A 13,160-nucleotide genomic window follows, 5' to 3' on the forward strand; every position below is an offset into this window, starting at 1 on the left:
CCGCTTGGATCAAAAATGGCCCAGGCCGCAGAAGATAGGTTCCGCGAACTACGACTTGCTCCATCAGCGTATCAACAAAAGATTCCAATAGGTTCGACATTTGTGACAAATGTAAAAATTGGATTACTTGACCAAAACAATTACCCTTAGCAAAAACAAAAATGTAACAAAAGCATATGGGTTACTACACTGAATCATGCGTAGTAACACTTAAGGTACAACTCGTTACGGGGTTGCGCCAATGGAATCCCGTCATAATCCATTAACTCGTAGGCTCCTTTTGCTAATACACGCTTAACAATATAGGGACCCATCCATAAAGACTTGAATTTTCCTGCTCCCAATTTATCGGATTCCTGGTCGTAAAGTAAGACCAAGTTACCTTCTGAGAAGACAAGGGGTTTGACATTTTTATCGAACTGCACCTTGACTCGTTTCTTATGGGCTTCGTTAGCAAAAGTAGCATCACGTCGAGTTTCATCCAATTGGATTAGTTCCAAGAAATGAGCCTCCTCTTCTGAAGTTCCGGGGAGAAGGTTGACTGCGAGTTTGAGGGACAAGATTTCACACTCAACTGGTAAGATTGCTTCTAGGCCATACACCAGTTGAAAAGGTGTAAACCTGATTGCATTCCTTACTGATGTTCGGTATGCCCACAAGGCTGAGTACAGGATCAGGTGCCAACTCCTTTTGTGGACTCCAATCATCCTCTGCAGCATCTGCTTCAGGACTTTGTTGATTGCTTCAACTTGTCCATTGGCTTGTGGGTAATATGGAGTAGAGTTGTCGTGGGACAACCCCAATTTGGCAGCCAATTCGACCATCATGTGATTGCGAAAATGTGATCCATGATCTGCAACTATAGCCTGTAGAACGCCGAATCTAGCGACTACATGATTGAAAAAGAAAAGGGCAGCTGTTTCACCGGTGTTATCTAATGTAGGCATCGCCTCGGCCCATTTGGTAAAATAGTCTACTACGACTATGATATACCCATGCCCCCCGGTCGAGGTGGGGTTACATGTCATGAAATCAATGCCCCATTTGGCGAATGGCCCAACATCAACTATTGGTTGTAGGGGTGCGGGTGGTTTTCTGGTTTTGCTATCGAAAATTTGACATGCATGGCAACTTCTGACTGCGGTTATGCAATCTTTGAACATTGTTGGCCAGAAGTATCCTGCTCGTAAAAAATTTTGCGCCGTAGCGTAACCAGATTGATGCCCCCCACACGCGCCTGAATGGCAATCATTCAGGACTTTTTCGGCCTCCTCATGGGTGAGGCACCTCCTCAGAACTGTATCAACACCACGACGGTAAAGTGTATCACCGACGATCATGTAGTCTTTTGATTGGTATCGAATACGTTTTTGTTCCGAGTGAGAGGTATTAGACCTATATTTTTGGGTTTGGAGATAGACGATTATATCTCGATACCACGGATTGCTTGAAGATATTAGAAACAAATATTCATCCACGATGGTTTCTTCGGATGTTTCATCGTTGGACGATGATGGGAGATCGCATAGTAATTCCGCGAAAACCAGGGATTTCTTCGATTTGGATTTTACAAATTCCAGATCAAACTCTTGAAGAATTGCTATCCATTTTGAATATTTGCCCCCAACAACTATCGCGACAATATGTAAGTCATGGGGTTGCAATTTGACAAAATGGTAGTTTTTTGAAAGAGGACATAGTGTCGAAATCTCTATATCGCTTGAACAGCTGTGAGAGCCAGCTTTTCAACATAGGAATACTTTCTTTCTGTATCATTTAAGTTTCTACTCAAATAATATATGGGATGTTCAATTCCATTGTCTTCTTGAACTAAAACCATTGCAATGGTTGTATCCGCTGCAGCCAGATACAGGTTAAAGTCTTTTTGATAATCAGGAGCGTACATTAATGATGCTTTCATTAGGGATTCTTCTAAAGCATCAAAGGAAGCTTGCGCGACCTGATCCCAGATGAAGGGTACTTCTTTCTTCAATAGACGTGTATAACCTTTAGCAAGTTCGGCGTAATTTGGAATGAACCTCCTCAGAAAGTTTGCTTTCCCTTGGAGTTTCTGAATCTGAAGAAAATTTGAAGGTGGATGCAAATTTATGATTGCCTGAACCTTACATGGGTTGAGATGAATCCCGTCCTTTAAGACTACAAAGCCAAGTTAATGACCAGAACTGACACAGAACACACATTTGTGTGGATTGAGTCGTATTTTGTAATGTCGGTAACGTAGAAATATTGCTCTCAAATGCTGCGGATGATCGGTCCGCTTTCATGAATGAGCCGGAAGATCGTCGAGATATGGTTGAACGATGTTTTCGATGTCATGGAAGGCATAATTCATTGCCCTCTGAAATGTTGCCCCTGCGTTCTTTAAACCGAAGGGTAACTTGCGGTATGCGAATGTGCCCCATGGACAAATAAATGCAGTCTTTGACTAGTCCTGTGGGCAGATATTTATTTGATTATACCCGGAGAATCCATCCATAAATGAAAATATTTCACATCAGGCGCATTCATCAATTATCTGGTCAATAAAGGGTGTAGGGTAGTTGTCTTTTGGACAATCTTGGTTTACATCCCTATAATCGACGCACACTCTAATCGTTCCTTGTTTTTTCATCACAAGAACAATGTTTGATACCCAATCGGTTAGAGGAACCAGGTAAATAAAACCAGCATGGAGAAGTTTCTCAACTTCTGCCTTGATGGAAGCGGCTTTCTTACGGTGCACCTGCCGTAGTCGTTGTCGTACCGGTTTGACATCTGGATACATCTTGATTTCGTGTTCAACGATATTCGAGTCAATTCCTGGCATTTCATCATACGACCAAGCAAAGACATCTCTGAATTCGTGAAAAAGAGCGTTATATATTTCCAATTCTGGAGGAGAACAACATTTGCCAACATGAATATTCTCTACAACATCTGTTTTGGTCGAGATATTTATGGCGATAGTCTCTTCGATATTGGATAAGTTTCGCTCAGAATCCACCGTGTTTACAGTATTTGATAGGAAATAAAAAACTAAAGGATGATGAAGGTCATCAGGATTATCTTCTTGACAATCCGGAAGATGGGAACGATGGTGGTAATTTTCCCATGGCGCCCTGTCAATTTTCATTGACTGAACAATTCCTTCGTCGGTGTAATGCACTTGCGACCAAGGATCTGAAGGGGTGCCATAATCCTTAGACCTATATATCCAAACGCTTGATGAGTGTTGATTCGGGTCTGCCTCCCATGCCAAAAACATTGATTGCTACAATATTTCTATTGGGCTTGGAGCCAATACCTGCAGATGATCCATGTTAATATCATTTTCTGAGATCTCTTGAATAGAAGATATCATATTGTAGGTTCCTACCATCGCCACTTCTGCCAGATTGATTGGAGGCAGGAGAGAAAAAGTTCCCATTAATATAGGGTCTTTTAGTAGGCCTACTCCGATATTTTGAAGCGAATGGGGGCTTCCATGGATCATTGGAATGCTTCCCGTAACTTGGGAACTATTGAGGAGAAATGTTTGTTGGTCAACGATTGTAATTCCTCCTTGAAAAGGAAATGCAATCTTCCTAAAGTAGGTTGACACAATGGCAACAATAGCATATATCCAGGGCCTTCCCAGTAGGATGTTGTAATTGAGATTTCCGTCGATTACTTCGACATCTATTTCTATTGTTTTTCCCCCCAGTTCAACTTGCAAGTTACTTAAAATCCCATATGGGGTATATGTTCGTCCATCAAATGCTTTTAATGTCGTCGAAGATCGCGACAAGGTTGGAGATCCTAAAGTTTTCCAGCAACTCATCGACATAATACATGTAGATGCCCCCTCATCAATAATTGTTCGATGAACAGTTTTGTTGAGGGCTTTCACTTGAATGAGGAAAGCTAGTTGAGCTGGTAACTGAGGATCATATCCTTTGTGATTAAAGGACACAAGATTAGAATCCTTTGGGTCAATCCCACCTATTGCTGATAATAAAGCTTGCTTTTGGGAGGGGCAATTTTGCAGTACCTCAAGTGTCGACATAGCGGATGGCGATTGGGCCAGATCTTCCACTATATTATAATGTTGTGCTGCTCTGGCACGAGGATTAAATGTCGACTTGTGTACTACTCCCTTTGGCAGTTTTATTGTTAGCTCTGGAATGATGGGTGGCGCAACTTCTGTCGAAGTTGTTGTCGAACTACTAGGTTGATCTTTATCCTTGTTGTTCGACAGCTGTGGATTCTCGTAATCTTTATTCCTTGTAGTTATCAAAGCATCATTTTTCTGTTTTGAAACTGACAATGTCATCACTTGGGACGGGGAAGCATTATCACTGGCAACCAGATTTGTTCCTGGATTTGGAAACGGGTCAGTTAATACCGCCGAGGTTTTCAAATTCTTGAAGAATTTTCTAAGCTCAGCTTTATATGGACAATCTCTTGTCCAATGATCCTCATCACATATAATACATGGACGATTTGGTTTCTTATCTCCAAAAGGGTTTGTAGAATATTTTTCAGGTGATGATTCCTCCTGTTTCTTCTTCTTCCCTTTGTTTTTCTTCTTGCCTCCCCGTTGCTTGGTTTCTTTGCCTTTGTCAGTTGAGACGGCATTTACTTCCGAGGTGAGAAGTTCTTCTTTTGCATTTTGACCAGAAATCTTACGGGCCTTTTTAGATGTAGCCTTTATCGATTTTGTGTCTGTCGTACCAATCACACCATCACCAGCATGAGAGTCATTGTTTGATTTAGGAGGAGGAGGAATGGAAAATTTGGTCTGGGAGCGTCAGGGATTTTATCGTAGAGTGTGCCATACTGAGTATAAATCAAGTCTAAATATTGTGCACGAGCAATAACTTGCTCTTCGGTGACGACTCCTCCTTTTGCCACATCTTCTGTAATGGAAGGTAATATGACTTAATAAACCATTCAGCTAAAAGCTGATCAGGAACATACGTTTTTACCATTCTACGACGATGTCGCCACTCATGAATATGATCGGATATGTGAGTGGCCGTCGTTTCCTTGAAATTGGTAAGAAGTTCTGTTCCCATTTCGTACCTTATGGGTAACTGAAAATGGGTTAGAAGGTTGTGGCTAGGGCACTGAAGTTATCAAACAAAGCTCTAGGTAATTCGATATACCATTTCGCTGCTGGACCAGTTAACGTTCTCTGAAAAAGGCGAAGCCTAATCGAATCATCGTTTAGGGTGTTTGATGAACACCACAGATGAAAGATCATCACATGATTCGATGGGTCTTCACCCGGATTTCCATTAAATTTAGGAATATTTGACGGAAGTTTATGCGGAATCGCTGGCCACCAAGGGGCGTAAGCAATTGGATCGTTCGTTAGCCGATTTAGATCCGGTAACTCTAAAGTCACCACGAAGGGTAACTGTTGATTCAGGTTTGGCAAAGCATACCCAAGATAAGATGGAATTGCCTGAGCAGTTGGTCTTTGCATACCAGCATAATGCATTTGATGCTGGTAGCTTTGCTAAGGTTGATGGGCATAACCATTGTAGAATGGTTGATTTTGACCATTTTGAATATACGACTGCCCATTATTTGCAAAGATTTGTTGCTCATATCCTTGGTATACTTGTTGGAATTGTGGTTGTTGGTGTTGCACCAGCCATGGTTGTGAAGCCATGTGCTATTGTCCAATACTGGCTGTTTGACCAAGATGAGGGGTAATTGTACCTGTTTGGGCCTGTGTCATTCCACTAGTTGGCGATTGTGGTTGAGTCGCAGGGAGAAGAGGCTGTTGCATTACAACCTGAGAAACCTGAGGTTGGCATACAACAGGCAGCACTTGTACCTACGACACCGTCACAATAGCCGGTGTAGTTGGTATATTTGACATAGGTAAACATTGTTGCATCGAGTATACAACTCTTGGTTGTTGAGGCAGTATTGGCACCCAACCGCTAGATGTAATTCCAGCATAACTTGAATTTTGTTGTGAACTCTCGTATGGTTGTCCTCCCAGAGGAGACAATGAAAGGGTATATTGTCCTGCATATGGCGGTAATCCGATAATTAAAGGAAGGGTTTGCCCTTAAGGACTGGACTGCCCAAATTGACACCGTGAAGGATCAATTTTCTGAGACTCAACATAAGAGTTCCCGGATATTATTCAGATGAACAAATGGGAACGGACCATACTGTCGAAATAACCCCTGAGTGGGCCCCATCTAGCGATTGAGAGATAGTTGGGACAAATGGTATGCCGGTGAACATTGTTGGAGTGACAGCAGGAAGTTCTGTCGTTGGTGTGTCGGATGACACAGTCCTAGATGTCGACGGTTGTTCAGACATTTCTAGTCTATCCAAAAGATTTCCTAGCGATTCTACAGGAGCTTCCAATAGCAGTAGACTAATTTCTAATGAAGAAGGATATAGGGTGATCCTGACTCCAAATTGCGATGGAGTACTAGATGGAGGATCCTCCACAATCTCTTCTATAGCAAACAGACCAAGTGGAAGAGGTAGACCGTCAGGTCCGTAAAATATTTCTGGTGCCAAAGAAGGTATAGAATCTGCAGCGACTGATGTTTGGGGAATAACACCTTCTGAATCAGTTGTAGATGGAGCTGGTTCAGTAATACAAGTGTTTACCTTCACATTAGGATCAGCTCTACTGTCATTTGGTGGCTGCGGAACTTCTTCTGTAAAGGCAGGGATACCAGAAATGGTTGGAGTAACCGGAGTTTCCGATGGTGTTAGAACACTTGTTCTAACTTTACCAAGGGATTTGGAACCGGTTAAACGAGTTCGCTTCATCTGTAACAGTTTTGATTCTGGAGACAAAGACGATTGACTCGTAAGCCTCTGCAAACGACGGGTTTTCAATTGACTTTATTCCACGATTGCGGATTACTCGATCAACTAAAAATCAAGGGGAAATATGTTTCCGAATTAAATGAATTTTAGACGCTTTGACACAACTTGTTTTTTTAATTTTTAAGAGTCGATAAAAAACAAAAGATGACTCTAGTCGCCTTCAATTTTTAATGAGCTTGATGTGAAAAGTGCTCAGATGGACCTTTTCCTTTAAGGAGTCTGAAAAGGAACGAAAGAGACTACTCTGGAAATCTAGACAGAGGGATTACCAAACCAATTGCAAAATTGCAGAATACTTTTTACAGTACGGCAGTCAATCTTCCTGAATGTTGTGTTCAGTGCATTGCGATCGATAGGGCAGCAGACACGTCTTCCTATGGATAAAGGATAAAGCCTATTGTGGTCTCCCAATATATACTCGACGGTACGTGGGAGCACAAGTCTATACTGGCACTTATCGTCTCAAAGTGGAGGAATCACCCAACCAACAATGAAAACAACAGTTACCAGGCTTTACGACGTCGGAATACGTCTCTATCCTAGACTTCTAAATGTTGTGCGTTAGGTTCCAAAGCATTTTTAGATTAATTAAATTTATTTTACAGTTGATCTTGCTTAAGAAATTTTCCTTTCAAGTTCACCGCGTGATGTAGATATACAATTCCTAAAATGCAATCTAAGATGATAAACAATCGTTTAATCTTCTTTTTGCAATGAAAATCCTAGCTACTAAGGAAAGAGAGACGATATTCTTTCAACATAGAGCAGAGAGCACACACTATATGCACTGTCCTAAATCAAACCAACAAATGGTCTAAATGCAAATGCACATGCATGTATTTTTTTCATCCTTCTTAATGTGTGAATGATAAAAAGAAAGCTAAGTGAAAATATGAATTATTTTTCAAAGCGACATTATTAACAATTTTCTTTTCAAGACAAAATGAAGACAATGACGACACTTTGTTATTTGGAATTGAAAACTTGCTTTCGACACTTGAAAAACTATTAATTCAAATCAAATACAAGAGTAACAGTGTAATTGACTATCAAGAACAATCAGATTCTCTTCTATGACTGAAAACGACACTTGCGACACTTCCAAATCAAGAAATGACAGTTCAATTACGCTACTTCTTTGTAAAAGAGAACTGAAAATGGATCACAATACATAAAAACATTTACATTTCTTTGCACAATAGAGGTGGAATAATGGCAAGGAAGGGGGTTTCCAATAGAGGTATACTGACTACAGACAGCAAAACTCCTGAATAGAGCTGAAAAGAGTGAAAAAACCAAAGTCTGAAGGCAAAATTAGCCCTTTTTTATCAGCGCACCTGTTATACAGGGATTCCAGTATGCATCCCACCTATAGCACACGGGAAGTGCGATGCATACTAAGATCCTTGAAGAGAGGGTGCGATGGTACAGTGTGAGACTTTTGATCTAGTTCTTGATCACAGTTTGCAGCACAGTTCATGGATTATGGCCGAGCAAGTGGTAATCAGTAAATAAATCACGGGGGTAGATCTAAGGAGGTTACTAGAGCCACCACAAGGGTAGAGAGCTTGTAAATCGATTCTTCAGTTTATAAACAAAACCCAGAGATAGACTGAAGCATCATTGATCTACTTTACACTTGCATATCAAATGTAGTTCGAAGGCTAGCTGGCTTGACTTCAGGCTCCGTTTGTAAGTTTATGAAGCAAACAAATATAGACAAATAAACAATCTATTCGCTCCCTAGCAGAGTCGCCATTTTATTATCGGGAAATCTAGTGTCTATACAGAGTTGCTAGTCCCACTAAGGCTGGTAGCTACCTTAGAAACAAACCAACTAAAACCACTTTTGTTTTCCTTTATGAGAAGTAGATAAGAGGGGAACAAAGGAGACCAACCTCTGTCTTGCGTTTGGTTCCTTGCTTGATTCCTCTCCCTTCCGATAGATCTTTTCCACTCGCTTCCTCGTCTACCTAGCTTCAAAGAGCACCTGTAGAATCAAAGCAACATAACACTATCCAAGAACATAGATCTACTATCATAAACAATATACGACCAGATATATATTGACCACACAAATGCATATATCATCAATCATACAAGAATGTGGAGGAAAACTTGAATAGCTTTATTAATAATCAAGAATAGCAAAGAGGATTACAACCAATTGTTCTGACCCAGCATCATCCTCTCAGCAAGAAAGCCCTTCTTCACCTCATGAAAAGCTTAGATCACCCAACACTATGATGTTACACCAAGAAACCAGCAGCACTTCCTTACAAGATACAAAATTCCAGCCTCTAGATCTCTGGGATGATGGATCCATATATAGATGTTTGCAAGGGGGCTGAGACAGCTTTTGAGATTTGATTAGTGTCCTCTCTAATAGTTCTTGATTCCACTTGGAGATTGATGATCTCTTACTCATCCCTGGGCGAATGCAGAGAGGCAAGTGTCACAGGAGAAGTTTCTGGAAGATTCCATGATCCTCCACCTCACAGATTGACCCTGCCATTTGTCCACTCTCACCCATCGCACCCCATGGAAGGGATTTTCAGTATGCATCGCACCTCCCGTGTGCATTTAGGTGGGATGTAGCACACTTTGACCATGGAGAAGGTGAGATGGCCCAGTTTTGACCAGTTCTGAGTAGTTTTTCATGGAGAACTTCTGGGAGATGTTGTAATCAGTTTACCTTGTTCTTTTAGGGGTTGGAACAACACTTTTAGGGACTTAGGAGCCCTTGGTTTATGGACATTTATGATTGGGGTTGCAATGCCCAAAAATGTCTATAACACTCATAGAGGTCACGCATGGTCTATCCAAGTGTCGATACTTCACCAAGTATCGTTGCTTTCATTTATTCCAAGTAGATCTGTGTGGAGATTGCATTTTGTGCTACTGTGAGGAGTTGTTCTATCTCTTGTCGGGCAGCCTGTAAGTTCTATGCCAATTTCTTATTCTTGGCTATCAAATACTGAGTGTTTGATTTTGTTGCACCTACAAAGGCCAAGTTGGCTTTGGAAATGGAATTTGGATTCTTGTTGATGTCTGTAACTATGACCCTCTCTCTAGTGAATGCAAGTGATGCATGATCATCTGGAAAATTCTTCTGTGCTTGTACAAGTCTCTTATGGAATTCATCATAAGACAGATTGTACGAGTCCATTACTGGATCATCATCAAGAGGATCAACATTCTCATCATCGATCGGAGCTAACTCTGCTGCTGGAGGTGATGGAGACTAAATAGTAACCTATGGTGCACTCAGCATCAGGTCAACATCCTCATTCTACGGCTCCAATTCCAACTCCATATCTGCAACTTTAATCAAATCTTCAATGTGTTGAGCAAGCTCCCGATCCTACATCTGTTCAACCTCCTCCTCTATTGTTGGTTGATTATGTTCTTTCTCTTAAACTTGTATTGCCAATATTTTTTCTACTATGGTGCCTTACCTTTATTATTCTTCCTACTTATGCTTCTCTTCTAGTTCTTTCCTCCTCAACTCTTATTCTTCCTTCAGTTCTTGTTCTTCTTGCTTCAATCTCAATTCCACTTCCTGCAATCTTTGCTTTTCTCTTTTCCTCTACTCTGCTCTTTGTATCCTCTGCTTCCTCTTCACTTCTTCTGCTAAATCTTCTTCAATAAGGATTAGATTAGCTTTCATCTTGCAGCATTGTTTTCCACCTAGACAATCAACAACCTTTCTCTTTCCCTTATCCTCCATGGGATTGTTGCTTTCTACTAGTGTTGCTTCTAGAGTTGTCCTCCAGATCTACCTCAAGTCTCTTTGTTGAAAGAGCTTCATTAACTTGATGCCATGTTAGTGTTTACCCCTTTTCTATAAACAACTGAGTGTCTTCATACACTGGAAAGTCTAATGATGTTTTCTCAATGACTTCCCTAGTACTTCTTTCATTGGTATCCTTTAAAGCATCTCTCTTCAGTGCCATGGTAACAATGACTGTTGGGATAAAGTGCTTCACAAGTGTGGTACCTGTGGGACAAAAAAGACACTCATGGCAAGAAAACATTATCTTAAGAAAATCTACCTTCAAAGCATGATCAAGCAGCAAACTAAGGAACTGGAGAGAAGGATTGTGCAATTTTAATCAACAAGGGAGACTGGTTGACTGTGGTAATTATGAACTATGCAGTCCCAACAACTAAGGATGAAGCCTAAGGCTTGAGATTGCACAATGCCCAGTCCCAGCCTAGGCAGAGACTAGGAGAGACTATGCATTACGCAGTCTTAGTGTCCAAGGTGATAGGCTAACCCCTGGAACTGTGAAGTGCATAGTTTTGTCCATCATATACTTTGCACTGCACAGTTTTAGAGTCTAATCTTGTGGCTTGAGCCTTAGGATTGCACAATTCCCAACTCGACAAGGCAAAATTTGGCCAAAGCAAGTGCAGATATGCCCGGTGGAAGTGTGAAAAACGAGCATAAGTGAGTGATGATGTGAGATTGAGTAAAAATTGACTAAGTATAAGTAAATAAATGTCAATCAAGTGTAGCAACTAATCAAACAGAAGTGAAATCAAGTATGCGAGGAGAGTTGCCACAGCGACAACCATCGGTGCAAAAACAAGAAAAATAATGCGACACTTGTGAAAGGAAAACAAAACTTAGAACAACACTTCTATGAGCTAAAATAAGTTGAAATGCCAACAACCATTAAGAGAAATAATAATAACAACACTCACACAAGAGAAATGACAAAAAGAGATAGAAAAAAGTGGCAAAACATGATAAAAGCAAAACTCACTTGGAAAAGTGATGACAACTCCACCGAAGGCTCCTTGATCCCTTTGGGAATGCTAGAGGTTCAAGATTAAATGTGAAAATGAGCTCTAGAGGCATCAATTAACTAAATTTGAGAAAATGAGGTTTTATGACACGCATGCCTAAAATCAAGGAAAAAGTGTCACTTGGCAGAAACTTCTAAAAATAGAAATGTGCCACCTTTAGGAAACTAATCATGGATCCCTATTTCCTAGGGATGCTTTTTGCCTTTTATATTTATTTCTATTTTGGGGAAACTTTGTTGGGGATGGCCCAACTTGGTCCAAGTTTTGGGTAAAAGACCCCACAAAAGAAGGAGCGGATTGTGTAGAACTGGCGAAGATATATTCATCGCGCATACTTTTAGGGATTTGGGGATGGGATAAAGCCCTTATTTTGTAGCGCATATCAAGTATTAGTCCTTGTTTTGTGGATCCATGGTATGTGGACCATGGTTTTTGTAAAGATGAAATGTATTTAAGGAGATGTAATAATTTGTAATTGAATAGTATCATGTCATCATAAGTGAATTAAATCTCTATATTCGTATCTATAGTCTGCAATTTTGGGGAAGGCTCTGCAGCTGAGTGTATGGAGGCCTAGAAGAGTCTACAACTAAGTGCGCAGATCGCCTACAGCTGGGTGCGCAGGTCGAAGACGTATATGTACTGAAGATTTATATTAATAAAGAAGAAGTTTTGGTGAAGAATTGTATATCTTTCTATGTTCAGTATTTGTTGTTATTAGTATCATTATGTATGCTTTTCACTGAATTATGTGAAGAATTGTAAGATATAATGTTATTTGATAGAGTTTGTGGGTTTAAAGTGATTATGTTAGATTAATCATCTGCGTGAATTTCTTATGCACACAAAGTCATAAGATCAATATAGAGTAGGAGTAAACACAGGATGCCACTGCGTGGGTATCCCTTCTGTTGCAGAAGCCTCGCTCTGCAGCCTCCCATAACTTCTTCGGGTGATACTGCGATCTTCTTGTAGGTCGTTGCTGAAAGGGCCAGTAGTTAAGGGTTTTTTTGGTGCGCAGCACACTCTGAGCTTGGTTCAAGCCCCCTCAAACCAAAAAACTTTCCATGCACACTGTCAGGAAAGATTGCACAATTCTGGGGAATTGGACAAGTTTACAGCTCAGTGCACTGCGCATTTTCTCATCTCAGTGAGGGATTGCACAGTTTATGGGCTCAATGTTGGGTTGCCTTCCATGACTGCATAGTTTCTGAGCTCAAGATTGATTTCCATTCTGAAATGTGCAATTCCAATCATCAAGGTTGTCTGCCTTCAGGGATTGCAGAGTTTCTGGAGGCAAGCCTAGAATTGTTGTGTGACCAAGTTAGGAGGTTAGCTTGTGACTTAGAAAGATTAGCTAAGTGTAAAAACGAGAAAACACAAGCACAAATGAAAAATATAAGTCTTAGTCAAATCACGAGTACTTGACAACAATATAAGATAAGCTCCCGTGGATAGGAAGGAAGGCTCCAAAATCGAAGCATAGGAAAAAT

This window comes from Pinus tabuliformis, chromosome 9, assembly GCF_031772625.1.
Source record: "Pinus tabuliformis cultivar Carrire ecotype Pingquan chromosome 9, CPIR1, whole genome shotgun sequence".
Classification (NCBI taxonomy): Eukaryota; Viridiplantae; Streptophyta; class Pinopsida; order Pinales; family Pinaceae; genus Pinus; species Pinus tabuliformis.